The sequence below is a fragment of the Hippopotamus amphibius genome, chromosome 2, assembly GCF_030028045.1.
Source record: "Hippopotamus amphibius kiboko isolate mHipAmp2 chromosome 2, mHipAmp2.hap2, whole genome shotgun sequence".
Classification (NCBI taxonomy): domain Eukaryota; kingdom Metazoa; phylum Chordata; class Mammalia; order Artiodactyla; family Hippopotamidae; genus Hippopotamus; species Hippopotamus amphibius.
Genome location: NC_080187.1, coordinates 2,111,639 through 2,125,303, shown reverse-complemented (window position 1 = coordinate 2,125,303; position 13,665 = coordinate 2,111,639). Strand labels below are relative to the sequence as shown.

The window sequence follows — 13,665 nt, the reverse complement described above, 5'->3', positions numbered from 1 at the left end:
GCAGGACCCGCCCAGAAGAAATACCCAGAGGCGCCTCCCCTATTCTTCTGACCTGGAGAGATCCCTTCCCACCCCACTGTCTGCCTCTCTCCCTCCCCCTCCTCCCCCCCACACCCCCAGGACCGTCATGCTGGAGAGGGGCCTGGAGAGTGAAGGACCAGGCCCAAGATCCCAGTCGGCCTCTCTGGCCAAGAGGGCAAGTGAAATGCTCTCTCCCCTCCCCGTTCCCCAATCTCAAAGCCCCCACCCCCACCTGTCCACCTCTCCACCTCCTCGCCCCTCCTCCCTCCTTCCCACATCCCCAGGACCCAGGCAGGCTGGAGGGGGCCCTGGAGGGTGGAGGACACCCCTGGGGAGCTCAGCAGGCCTCCTGGCCTCCCGGGTGGGAGAAACCCAGTTGTGGTTTCCGATCTCCCCAGCCCTCGATGGTCCCTCCCGGCGGGAACTACCCACCCCCCAGCCACCCACCAGGGGCGCCGACCCTGTCCAGCTTCCCCTTCCCCGCCCCCCTGACTTCCCCAGGTCCTACCCGGTTGCTCCAGGGTTCCTGTGGTCTGCTAGGGCCTCAGGTCCCCTGCCATCCTCCCCCTCAGACCTTTACAGCCAGGGTCTACATTGTCACTTATTTTGAAATAGTCTGCTTTCATTTCCTCTTTAAGTCAAAGTTATTTTAAAGTCATTTAAAATTTATACGTTGAAGTAGTAAGTTCTGTTTCTTGTTATTCTTTAGTCATTTTTTTCTAGATATATAGTTTTGTAGTAAGAGTGAAATCAGCAGCACGTTCTCAACTTTGGGAAATTTGTGGACCTTCTTTTCCGGTGTGCTGATGGATCGTCCATCCTCGTGGGCAACCAGAACCCGAGTGGTTCGCCCGTGCGTGGCCATGGCACCCGCGCTGGTGTCAGATGGTGGCTACCCCTGAGGGAGGTGGCAGTCATTGTCTGGAAAATGGGCAGGAGGGAAGTTTGGTGGGGGGCGGGGGTAGATGTTTTTTATCCTATTATAGGTGAATAAAGGGTGTATTGCAATTGCCAAAAGTTTTTGGTGTGTTTATTGTATGTAAATTATTTTGCAGTTAAAAGGACCGGGACTCCCTCTGTCAGTCAGTTACAGCATTCCAGGTATTTGGACTGCACTCGTTGCCTTGGACGCCAGAACAAAGTGCCACGAGCTGGGTGGCTTAACACAACAGAAATCTGTTCTCACAGTTCTCAAGGCTAAAAGTCTGCAGTCAAGGTGTCAGCAGGGCCAGGCAGACACAGACACCCACAGTCACTTACACAGTGAGAGCTGGGGATGCAGACCCCCGATCTCATCACTCTTCCTCCACTTTGCCCGGCATGGTTGGGAGCCACCAACCAACCTCACTATGCTTGTGAGGTTCACAGAAATGTCCTGTAGGAGCAAATGTGTGACCACCCACAACTGTGCCTCTTGTACAGTTTTTTTTTTTTTTTGGCTGCATTGGGTCTTCGTTGCTGCACACAGGCTTTCTCTAGTTGCAGTGAGCGGGGGCTACTCTTTGTTGTGGTGCACAGGCTTCTCAATCCAGTGGCTTCTCTTGTTGTGGAGCACAGGCTCTAGGCACACAGGCTTCAGTAGTTGTGGCGCACGGGCTTTGTTGCTCCTCAGCATGTGGGATCTTCCTGGACCAGGGATCAAACCCGTGTCCCCTGCACTGGCAGGCGGATTCTTAACCACTGCGCCACCAGGGAAGCCCCTCTTACACAGGTCTGACTGAGGCTCCGGTGATGCAGTTTTGCGTGTCTTGATTGCCCATCACCCCATGGACCATCAGAGCTTCTTCACTACCAGAAACAGTATCATCAGTGCATTTCCATCTACTGATTCAGGAACCAGTAACTGAAACCCCAGAGCCAGTCAGTAAACGCGTCCTTAAGATTCTCTTCCTCTAGAGCCACTCCAAGTACAAAGCGTGTATTAATCTGGGTTCTCTAGACAAACAGAACCAGTAGGATGTGCATATTTATGGACAGAGATTTATTTTAAGGAATTAGGTGATGTGATTTTGGAGGCTGGCAGGTCCAAAATCTGCAGGTGGGCTGGCAGGCTGGAGACCGAGGGCAGCTGACATTGCAGCTTGAGTCTGAAGGCATTCTGGAAGCAGACCTGCTTCTTCCTAGGGGGATCTCAGTCAGCTTTCTTGAAGGCCTTCAACTGATTAGATGCGGCCCACCCACATTATGAGAGGTGGTCCTCACCGATGAAGCTTGGCACATGACAGGGATGAGGTAATACGTGCTGAGTGAAGGAAGGAGTGAGTGAATGAGACCACAGCGGCAGGAGTCCACACGAGATGAGCCTTTATTTGGGGTGGGGACCGAGGGGGTCACAGCACAGGCCCTGGATGGTGACACGGAGTCTGTCCAGCTGTCCTCCCAGGGCTGAGCCTCCTTCCCCTGCGCTGTGCTGTCCTCCTGGATCTTCCTCAAATAATGCTGACTATTCCTGGGGGCGGGGCGGCAGGAGGGGCACCCGAGCAGGGACTCCCTGGACCCTGAGCCCTGGAGGACAGCCTGGCAGGTGGCTCTTAACACATTCCAGGCACTGGGCAAGAGAGCCACACGTCATCTCTCAGGTAATTCTCCCAACAACCCATCAGGCAGCCCCGGTGATTTCCCCATTTCACAGGTGGGGAAACTGAGGCTCAGAGCCCGCCTGGGGTCACCAGCTAGAAAGAGGCTGAGCTGGAGTCAGGACCCCACCTCCCTGACTCGGGTCATTCCTGACCGCCGTCCCACACTGTGGAGCTCAGGGGTCCTGGCTTCCCTGGGGACCACACCCTGCTGGCCTTGAGCTTCCTGTGAATTTGGGGGTCAGAGCCACTCTCCCCCATCCGGGGCTGGGCTTGGTGGCTGGGGAAGGGCCAGCCCTGGGCACTGTGGGCTCTCCCAGTACCTGGACCATTTTCTTTCCCTGCAGGATGAGGTTTCTCTCTGGGCACCAGGACCAAAGGTTCAGGGAACCTCAGAGCCCAGAGGTCCCTCCTGTGGCCTCTGGACACAGCCTCCTTGTCAGGCGGGCCCCGCAGGGTCCGACGGGCACTGGGTTCCAATGCTGGCTCTGCCATTCTGTAGGGCGCAGAGGGGGCAAGTCTCTCTAAGCCTCGTTTCCTCATCAGTGAAATGGGGACAGTAACCCCTCCTCCCCCGTGGAGCTGTTAGGAGGATTCAGTGAGATACCCCACGGGGAGATCTGCGGCCCTGGTAAGAGCTCAGTCACCGTGAGCTCTTCCTGCCAATGTCGCCGAGAGCCCCTGCTGCCATCAGCCCTGGGCCTCTGCCCACCCCGTCCCCCTGCCGTGCACGCCCGACTCGCTCTGACACCATTGACCCTCCGGAAAGCCCTTCTCCAGACTCCATCGACCCTCCGGAAAGCCCTTCTCCACCTGTAGTCTGGGTGGGTGTTTCTAGGTTGGGGTCCACTGCATGGGGCTCCGGCCATCAAGCCCACGCTGGCACCAGGACTGGACTGGACTGGACCCACAGTTCACGGCCTGTCCTGAGTGCTGACACCTGCACCCTGGGGAGCTCTGAGTGTGCCGTCTGCTCCTTGGGACAAGTGTGGGGGTGCCCAGTGATGAGACTCCCTGCATCCCAAGGTGGCCAGATGGTCCCCCGGGAGGCACCCCCACCCCGTCTCTCTACTCATCGGATAGACGGCATCTCGGCTTCCACGGGCACAAGCGGGCACAGGGTGGTTTGGGTGATGGTGATCGACGGTGTTTGCTGGAGGAGAGCCTCGCCGCGGATGATTCCCGCAAACACACAGTCGTGTAAAACTCTCACGGACTTGGATTCATCCTTCACCGTGCATCCACCATCCCTGGTGAAAAAACTTAGTAATTATTATTTTTTTTAATTACCATGGCTTTGAATGAATCAACATAAACCCCCTCCAGTACACTGAACTGTGGCCTTCCTCAATTCCTGTCTTCCCTCTTTCCATGCTGTTTGAATCCATGTGGACAACAGACCTGGGTTCTGGGTGGGGAGGGATTATTGCCACACTGGGAGTTAGCTAGATTTGGGCCCTGGGCAAGTTGCTTTCCTTTGGGGGCCTCAGTTTCCACATCTGTAAAGTGGGATGACAACAGCATCTTTCTTATAGATGAGAAGTGGTTCCAAACACCTGGTATGGTGCCAGGCCTGGAGTCACAGCCGAAAAATGGGGGCTCTTATTGTCATCAGCGTGATCATCTGTCCTTCATAATTTCCAGCTGAGACCAATTCTCCCAATGGCCCCAGGGCCTTCTTTCAGCCAAGGAGAGATCAAGGATCCCGACCCGCTTTTCTTCCTGTGCTGTTGAGCTCTTAGGATGTGCAGGGACTCTCCAAGTGCAAAGTCATCAAACTTGTCTTCATGCCACCAGGCCAGGTCAGCTGCTAGTCCTCTTTCACAGGCGAGGAAACTGAGGCTTGAGTGTTGGTGCCCTTCCAAGGTCACCAGGGCTCTCTCGCTCCTCACCCTGAGCAGAGCCCGCCCCTCCCAGAAGCTGAACAGTGCAGGATGTGTGGACTGGAGGCTGGCACGGAGCCATAGGAGGGGTCACTGCGGGAGGACCCTCAAGTATCCTTAGGGTGCTGTGGCCTGTTCCAAAGCCCCTGACTGATGCTCGGACCTTCCGGCACCTTCCATGGGGCCCCCACTGTGCATCGTGAAGGCCTCTTCTGCTCACACAAGTTCAGAAGTGTCCTGCTCTTCGATTGAGAACTTGGCCTGGATGGAGTACATTCGAGGTGATCCCTAGGCCGCTGAGCTGCCCCACGTGTGCTTCCCTGACCGAGAGGAAGGGCTCCAGGATGCGAGGGAGAGCGAACAGGCAGGAGATTCCGGCCTCCCCGCTCCTCGGCGCTGGATGGCAAGTCAAGCTGCTCAGCTCAGGTCAGTTATGGAGCTGCAGGGCTGGGTGGGCGGGGGCGTTGGCGGGCCAGGAGGTGGGTGGGCGCGGAGCCATGTACGCTGTGGGCGGGGAGCCTCCAGCTGGGTGTGGCCAGAGCAAAGAATGGGCGGGGATGGGGCAAGGCCAGGGTAGGCCCTTGCAGCCCAAGCACCTTCAATACCAACACTCCCAGGGCTTCCTCCCCGTCCCTCCCTGAGGTCTCAGCCCCCATCCCCCCACCCCCAGCAAACAAGGCACAAAGACACCGAGGGTTGTCCTAGAGAAAAGCTTTATTCAGGTGTTCAGGAGGCGGCCAAGCAGGAGGGAGGAGAACAAGTCTCAAATCTGCCTCCCCGAAGGCGAGGGGCTCGAAATACTATGGGATGAAGAAGCAGGGTGACCGGAGGCGTGGGGAGCCCGGGGGAGGTGACTGGTGCTGCAAAGGCGACCCTGCGTTGCAGGCTTCCTCCTGGGACTTGTTCCAACACTGGCAGTGTGTTCATGAGCTACGGTTGCAGTCTGGGGCCCTCTGATGTCAAAAGGCTGCAGTTCAGACGGGCACGCTCGGCTGGAGGGTGCTTCACGGCAGAGCTGCCTACAGCCTCTTCCTTCTCCCCCGGTCACCTCCCCCCGTGTGCACGTCCCACCAAGCTGGGCAGTGTGTGCGCACGAGCACCTGTATGGGCCTGTGTCAGGTGTGGGGAGGCCCCGAGGAAAGGACCCTACATGGAAGGGCGCAGACAGCGTCCCTCACGCTCACAGGGGCTCTACATCCCGAAGCTAACGCCCCGGCCTAGGGGGCGGTAACCCTCCCCGCTCCTCTGGACCCTGCCCACCTCCTGGGTCCTCGGCCAGCCAGCCCATGAGCGGTTGGCATGGAACTGCGCTGGTCTAGCTCAGCGTGGACGCGGTCGGGGCTCGCCGTCCTGGGTGGGAGCGGCGGCGACTGGCTCCGAGGCGTGCGGGCCGCCCTCCCGCGGGGCAGCGGGGTCTCGTGTCCGCAGCCGGGCGCGCGCACCGGGCCTCCCGCAGCGCGTGCACGGGGCTCCGCCCCACAGCGCCTGCGCAGCACCAACGGTTCTTCCCAGCTGGTCCTGCGTGTCCCCACCTCCGCCAGCTGCTCTGTGACTCCCACGTGTCCCGAGCCCTGGGGTCACCCCGCTCCGCCCAGGCAGGCCGCAGGGTGCTGGCCAGGTGGGTTGCCATCTCGGGATAGGAAAGTCGGCGGATATACCCCCACCCCTCTGTCCCGGACGCCAGACTCCACCCCAGGGTCCAGCTCAGTGCATGGCTGGGTCAGGGGGACCTGGAGGCAGCGGTGCACAAGGGGGAAGGTCAGGCCGCCCCTTCCCCTCCTCCTTGGCACCTGCCCTCTTGTCTTCCTGGCAGGACCCTGGGACGTGGAGTCCAGCCTGTCCCTGGCTGCAGCCCTGGCTGGTGTAAGAGGGACTGGAGGGAGCCCATGGAGGAGGGGGCCCACCACCCCTGTGGGTGAGTGTTGGGGGCAGTTACTGTTACTACGGAGCCCCCTGGGACCTCAGTGACGTCACCCCACTTATTATGTATTATCAGCTCTAAGTGACCAAGTCCAGCCGTGAACCAGGGACTCAGAATCATTGCTCTTCACCTTCACCAAGCCCCACACTGACCCGCAGAGGCCTTGTCCTGTGCTGGGTGCTCCCAGCCAGGTGATGTCCTGAGTCCAGGCACTTTGGGCACTTTGTGCTTTAATCCCCAACGCACCCTCCCAGGTTCGGAGTCACGGACCCCATCTTCAGGGGAGGAAACTGAGGCTCTGAGAGTCACCACACGAGTCTGCCTGTCACAGGGCTGTGATGTGGCCCCACTGTGGGTTTCAACCCAGATCGTTCTGACTCCAAGGCTGTGTCTGCACAGGAGCCCGAGGAGGTGGCCTCTGAGCCCAGGGGTGGAGGTGAGTCCCTGGTGGATGGGGGGCTGTGGGGGGAGAGGCATTGCAGGCAGGGGGCTCTGAGGGGGGAGGGCTTGGTGGGATCCCTGGGGGAGGAAGGCTGTAGGGAGGCTGGCGTGGGGGTGAAGGGTGCACACTGGGGAGGGTGTCCGGACCAGACCACATGGGGCTCTGAGTGTGGGGCAAGGAGCCAGAGGTCACCAAAAGGTTGAGGGGGACACGAATGGACTGTCTCATCAGAACCTCAGCATCCTAGATCTCAAGGGAGCATAGTGGGCACGTTATTCACCCCTCCCCCCCCCCAAGCATGGGTCTCCAATAACCCACCAGGATAGGAGGCTGCCTCAGTTTCCTCCTGGAAATGTCGCCTGGAGGATCCAGAGAGGGCTGCTTGTCCAAGTAGCCGTTTAGGTGACGTCTGTACCCAGAGAGGTGTGAGTGAGGGGACCAAGGGGACACCACCTCGGGGTCAGCACGAAGCTCTTGTACGTGTTGCTGTCTCACGTCCAGGCTGACACGTGTGATGCAACGCCGTCCGCCTGCTGGGTGGAGACTGACAGGGAGGATCTGTGTTGCAGACCCTGAGACACAGCCCTCGTGTACCTGAGGCTCCAGGGGCGTGCTGGACGCCGAAGACAAGGTGCTGCTGGAGGCCGCGCTGCTGCCCGGGGTCTCTGGGGATGACGAGGATGTCGAGCCCCAGCACCTGAGGAATGGCAAGATCGGCAGATGCCCTGGACTGTGCAGGGCACATCAGGCCAGCATCCAGCTCGGGGGCTTCAGGCCCTTTTTGTGGGTGTGGAGTGGGGAGCGCTGGCTCTGGGAAAGAAGAGACTGGGAAAGGCTGTCAGGGAGATGGGGTGAGTAGTCCCCTTGTTTTCCTGGGTCAACGGGAGACCCTGGGTCATAGCTCATGCTGATGTGACCCACTACAGAGCTGGAGGAGCTGGTCAAGTGCACGCTGAGCACAAGGGCAGTGTCCCCACCGCTGAGGTCAGGGCCCCACCTAAGCTGCTCACAGGACGTGGAGCGGGAGCTGTCCCTGGTCCTGAACTCTGCGTCGTGGACCTAGGGCCTGGATGGAAGGGCTGGCTTTGAGGTAGTCAGTGAACCCACCGGGTGAGTGGTGCTCTGGGGTGCCCTCTGGTGCAGATGGCAGTGACCTGCACCTGGGAAAGTGCGGGGGAGGTGCCCAGAGGGAAGTACCTGGGTGGAGGACAGGGCTCCGTGCTCACGGGCAGCTCTCCTTGGAAAGTCAGCTAGTCCTTTGGATCCAAGAAAGCAGAGGCACCCAAGGCTGGGAGTGACCCACGGGAGGCAAGGTCAGCCTCGACTTGCGGGCATCATGTTCAGCAGCAGGATAGGTTCAGGGTGAAGCCAGACCAGGGGGTGACTTGGGCTGGCAGGTTGGTGGAAGGTATCCAGCTGGTCTCGGTCACGTCAGTCTGTGAGTGCTTAGCTACCCAGCTAGACAGGCCCTAGAAGGTCACCCTGTGACTGGCCAGTGCTGGGGACCAGCGAGAAGGTGCTGTTGCCAACCTTGAGCCCCTTCTGCTTCAGGTGGGGGAGGGCTGAGCTGGCTCCATGCCTGACCTCACCCCTTGGTGAAGGTCAGCATCTGCAGAACAAAGTCGTAGTGGGTGGTGGAGTCAGTGGCATCGAACACATTGTCAGAGATCTTCACCTCTGCTGGGGCAGGGGCAGAGGGAGGGTCCACTGTGCTCTGGAGGGGGTCGCAGGCCAGGGCACGGGAAATGCACAGAGACAGGAAGCAGATTCATGGTTGTCAGGGTAGCGGGTGCAGATTGAGGCATAACTGCTTAATGGGTACAGGGCCCCTGTTGTCATGAGGAAGATATTCTCGAACTAGGCAGTGGTGATGGTGCACAGCCTAGAGGATGTAGTTAATGCCCCTGAATTGTACACCTTAAAGTGATGAAAGGTTAAATTCTATTGAATCTAAATTTTAACATATTGAATATGAAAAATCATAACATATAAAAGAGAAAAAAATGCTGCCCTCACAGCCGAGGTGGAGGAGGCTCTAGGGTTGTAGCCGCACTGGCCCTAGCTTAGAACCGGAGCTGAGGCTGGAGCTGTGGCTGATGCCGGAGAGACCGCTGGCTCTGGCCGTGGAACAGGCCTGGGAGGGGGTGACTTCGATGAGGCTGGAACCAGGCGACTGTGCTGGAGCCGGTTCTAGAACTGGCTCTAGTTCTGAGATTGATTCTAATTCTGGCATTGATGCCAGATTCAGGGCAAGAACTAGTGACGGAAATGGCGTTCGCTTTGGAGCCGGTCCAGGTTGGCTCTAGTCTGTAGCTGGCCCCAACTCTAGCTCTCTAGCCAGTGCCAGAGTGGGCACTGGTGCACAGCTGGTGGAAGGTCTGGTACTCCAGGTGACTCTAGCTTGCAGGTCGAGGTAACTCTAGCTCTGCTGCTGAGGCTGCTCAAACTCTGGGGGGACAGTCCTGTGGGGGTGCCCACTCCCCTGCTGGACCTGGTGCAGCAGCTGACCAGCTCCAGAGCTGCTGCTGGAGTTGCCTGTGGTGGTGGCTGCGCTTGGAGCTGTTGCTGAAGGTGCGACTACGGCTCGTGATGACATTGACTCAAGCTCTGGAGCCAGCCGTGGTTCTGTAGCAGCGTCTCCAGCTGGATCCAGCTCTTCAGATCACAGTAGGCTTAGTTCTGGAGCCAGATCAGCTCTAGATCTTGAGATGGCGCTAAAGAAGTGCGAGGAGAAAAGATCACCGACCAGCCTGCCTTTCCATGTGCTTCCCAAAGAAAGAGACATGCCCCAGCCTTCCACGGTCGTGCTGGCTCCAGGACTGGCTCTCATGCTGGGCTGGCTCTAGCTCTGGCAGTTGTGCCCGAAGTGATGCCAGAACCGAGAGAGATGGGGGTGGCTTAGCTCTGGAGTTGAGGCCGGGGCTCACGCTAACTCTGGAGCTGGTCCAAGTGCCGAGCTGGAGGTGGCTCTAGTCTGGCGCTAGCTGTAGGTCTATAACTTGTCTCAGGGTGGGCACGTGTCACAGTTGCAGTGAGTTCCAGTGCTCCACGTGACGCCAGCTCTGTAGTGAAGGAGACATGGGGTCCTTGGTCTGAACGCTCGTGCTGCCCGTTACCCCATGTACCTGTTCCCTCCACTGTCCCCAGTCTTGCCCTCCATAAAATGGGCCCATGCGGATGTCCGTTCCTAGGTTCCTCCACAAGGGTGGTCTTGATCTTTTAAGACATTCAAAAAAGAACTGCCCATTATCTGTCTTCCCACCGGTAAACTCAGACAGCAGGGTCTGAGTTCACCCAGGGAACTAGACAGTGCTCCCAGGGGACTGGCTAGAGTCCTCCTTCTGGTCAGTGGCTGAGCTGGGCCAGAAGTCCTGGGCTCTGACCCCCGGTGGCCATAAAGATCAGGGCACTGATAATACACAGGTCAAGGCACTTCTGGAGGTGCTTGAAAAAGGCAGCCTGAAGTCTGCGGGACTGTCCAGTGAGGGTCAGCCCTGCCAACAATCAGGACCAGGGAGAGCTTTCCAGATCAGCACTCAAAGATCTTCCTCCCTTCACTCTTCTTCCTTATTCTCTCCACCAACTACACTGCATTTTATCCTGTGGGTGGTCGTCATTCATTTATCCTCTCTCCTACTGGAGGGAACTGGGATGTTTCCAGCCTTTTGCTCTTATGAGGAAGGTACAGTGAATCACATGTACACATGTCAAGTGTAGAGGTGTTTCTACGGGGTGGATCCCCTGAAATGGGATTGCTGAGTCAGAGGGTAAATGCATTTGTAATTTAGGCAGATGTGGTCAAACTGCCTCCATTGGAAAGAAACTTGTATTCACATCAACAACAAATAAAAATTCCTATTTCTACACAGCCCCAGAGTATATTTTCAAACTATGGGGTTTTGGGGTCATATTATAACTAAGACTGAACATGTTTCCTTGTGTTTAAAACTATGTTTATTTTTTGTGACATGTCTGATGGTGACATTTGTGTTCTCTCTGTGGCTGCTTTTCTTTTTCTTAATTTCTAGGGACTCTTCCTCCCATCCCCCCACCGCCACCCCAACCAGCAGCACCGGGGGAATTGCAGGATCTTAGTTCCCTGACCAGGGATTGAACTCAGGTCCTCGGCAGTAAAAGCACCAAGTCCTAACCACTGGACCACCAGGGAATTCCCTAAGGACTCTTTTTTTTTTTTTTTTTTTTTTTTTTTTGGCACACGGACTTAGTTGCTCCGCGGCATGTGGGATCTTCCTGGAGCTGGGATCGAACCCGTGACCTCTGCATTGGCAGGCGGATTCTTAACCACTGCGCCACCTAGGAAGCCCCCAAGGACTCTTTATGTAAGAGGATGTGAGCTGCTTTGACATGCGGTGAAAATATTTGTTCCAGCTGATTATTTCTTCTTTTTAATTTATATGCTTTCCCCTCATGTATTGTTAAGATGTCCATTCTTCCCCAACTTATTTATTGATTTAACACAAACTCTACAAAATACCTTAGCAAGCATCTCATGGTGGAAACTGATGAGCCAGCTTGAAAAAGTATGTAAAAATACAAAGGCCGAGAACACTCAGGACGATCTTGGAGAAGAACACAGTGGGGGGCTTCACCACCAGGTATTCAGGCTTTTTGCAAAGCTCCAGTAATCGGGACAGTGGGTCAGTGGTGGCAAGGACAGACACACGGAGCAACAGGAAAGGATGGAGTCCAGCCCAGGCTCACACAGGTGGACGTTCATGACTCTGACCAGCCTGGTGAAGGAATCCGGACATAAAGAGCACACTCTGTATCCGTCCATCTAAAGACAGGGCAGTGCAGATGCACAGGTGGGCATCTCACTCATAACTAAGAGGCGCTGCAGAGCAGGGGAGGCGGTGCTTCTCAGTAAGTGGCCCGGTCCACCTCTTACCGATTTGTGAAAAAAAATTTCATCTTGATGCCTACCTCACACCATAAACAAAGATCAACTCCAGGTGGATATTGGATCTGAATGTGAACGTTTACAACAATAACATTTCTAGTAGATAACATAGAAGAATATTTTCATGAGCTTGGAGTAAGCAAAGACTTCTTAGAACAAAGAGTACACTATAGAAATTAGAAAATTTGATAGATTTGGCCTTTTAAAATGAACTTTTCTTCACCAAAATGACATTATTATGAGTATAAAAACGGCAGGCATGGAGAGAGGGTAAACACTTGCCATATATTTATCTGAAAAAAGACTGCTACATGTATAACTAACTTCCTGTAATTATTTAGAAAAAGATGGATAACCCATCAGAAAATAGGCAAAGATTTGAGTAGGCATCTCAGAACATACATAACTAAATGGGAATAACCATATGAAAAGATCCCCCATATTATTACTTACGAGAAAAATGCAAAATAAAACCACAATGAGATAACACCACAATGGTTAAAATAAAAGACCCCGACAACACCAAGTGTTGGATGGGGTCTGACCTTTGACCAGATGAAGTCATCCAGAACATCTGCCGGAAGCCGTGACAGCCTGTCTACTCTTCGGAACCTCACCCTAAAACAACTTGTGATTCCTTAAGGACAAATACTTTCTGACTCATGTAAGAGTCCATCGTAATTCTACCCAGGCAACTTTTAACAACCTCATGAGTTTTTGTTTTTATAAAGACACTCTTTTGAGGTTACTAGAATCTGTATCTCTCAAATTGCAATTCTTAAGGCCTCAAACAAACTCCTGTCTTAGTTGCAGCCTCCTGCACTATTTTGGGGGTGTTGACAGTGCCAGGGTCTGGGGCAGGAGGAGGAGAGTTAGTGTTCAGTGGGTGGAGTTTCAGTCCAGGAGGATGAAGCTCTGGAGATGGATGGAGGTGACGGCTGCAGAACCGTGAGGGTAGCTAATGCACCGACTCTACACTTGACCGTGATTAAAATGGTGGATGTCCCCTATACTCTGACACAATAAAAAGGCAGTGGTCAGGAGGAAAGGGCCATCGCTGCATCCCTGGAGGGTCCAGGAGCGGGATCATGTGCATTCCCACCCCCACCTGCTCTGCTCCTGTGTGGGTGCCTGGGCACCCAGTAGATGCTCAATAAGCACCTGCTAAGGTGTAGCGACGGGAGATGGTTCCCGAGAGAGTGCACACGTGCGATTCCATCAGGGAGCTCCGAGGATTCCAACCAGCGCGTATCCAGAGCGAGTGAGTGCCCACACTTTACAAAAGCCACCGCAGAAACACCTTTAGAACCAACACAGGAACCAGAAATGACACGGGTCACTGCCTTCCTGGCTCCTCAAGGCTGAGCTGAGTGGTCCTGGCCGTAGCTGCCGGCGGTCAGGGGACTGAAAGTTCTGAGAGGGGCTTAGGCGCCTCTAACCCTGGATCCTGGTGGCTGCAGGTGGGCGTGGACTGGGGGGCGACTGGCTCCAGGGGTGGGGGAGGGGGCTCTCCCAGCCCCACCAGGTGGGCTCCTCTGAATCAGGGAGAAAACCTTGGACCTGAGTTGATCTTTGTAGAAATGGTTGCTCCCCCCGACACAGGAAAATCATCCGTCATCAAATCGGAGCCATTCACAGCCGTGAAGGACTCGGAAATTATGAAAATTTACCAACCACAGAAGAGAAAACGGTGCTAATGTGTGACTTCCCTCTGTCTCCTCGCGAGAGGGGAAAGCGGCCAAGAAAGTGCAGCATTTCAGGCCAGCGAGGGCCTCACTGAAGGGCACAGAAGCCTCTTTAAGGAAAAGACACAGGCCTCTGCCAGACGCCATCAGCAGAGATTTCACAGCGCCACTCTGGAGAGATGCCCAAGTGTGGATTTTATTGTTGGGGGACCTCTT

General features: G+C 55.7%; 1 non-coding gene across 1 annotated transcript; it reads right to left on the bottom strand.

The window, feature by feature from the left end:
* Nucleotides 1-10,938: 10,938 nt before the first annotated feature.
* Nucleotides 10,939-11,011, bottom strand: TRNAK-UUU (transfer RNA lysine (anticodon UUU)). Its single transcript has one exon. It is a non-coding gene; the product is annotated as a tRNA-Lys (tRNA).
* Nucleotides 11,012-13,665: the final 2,654 nt, after the last annotated feature.